Raw genomic sequence first — 822 nt, forward strand, 5'->3', positions numbered from 1 at the left:
ACTTATAACGAAGTGTGTAGACTTTTTTGAGTTAACGTATATAAAATTCAACATTTTTATAAACTCTTTCTTTTTGTATTGGCTTTGTCTTTCAATTTGATTCAAATAGATGAAATTTGTTAGAATTTGGATTAGTTCTGGCTGGTCTTTCATCCTTCTTCTAATGTGAAATTTGACTTCCTTCATATTTTCTTGAATCAATGTACATAGAAATGCAATTTTTACCAGACGTAATGCCTTAGAAAATATTATTTGTGATTAAAATAAATTTTTCAAACTTTTTTTCTTAAGATGAGTTTATCTCGTTTACAATTTAATTTCAGAAATCAATTTCAGACTTATAACGAACTGTGTAGACTTTTTTGAGTTAACGTATATAAAATTCAACATTTTTATGAACTCTTTGTTTTTGTGTTGGCTTTGTCTTTCTATTTGATTCAAGATATATGAAATTTATTAGGAATTGGATTAGTTCTGCATGGTCTTTCCATCTTTCTTCTATTGTGAAATTTAACTTCTTTCGTATTTTCTTGAATCAACGTACATAGAAATTCAATTTTTACTAGAGGTATTGCCTTAGAACATATTAATTGTTATTACAATACATTTTTCAAACTTTTTTTTGTTAAAGATGAGTTTATCTAGTTTACAATTTAGTCTCAACAATCAATTTCCGACTTATAACGAAGTGTGTAGACCTTTTTGAGTTAATGTATATAAAATTCAACATTTTTATGAACTCTTTCTTTTTGTATTGGCTTTGTCTTTCAATTTGATTCAATTAGATGAAATTTGTTAGAATTTGGATTAGTTCTGGCTGGT

Source organism: Papaver somniferum, chromosome 7, assembly GCF_003573695.1.
Source record: "Papaver somniferum cultivar HN1 chromosome 7, ASM357369v1, whole genome shotgun sequence".
NCBI lineage: Eukaryota > Viridiplantae > Streptophyta > Magnoliopsida > Ranunculales > Papaveraceae > Papaver > Papaver somniferum.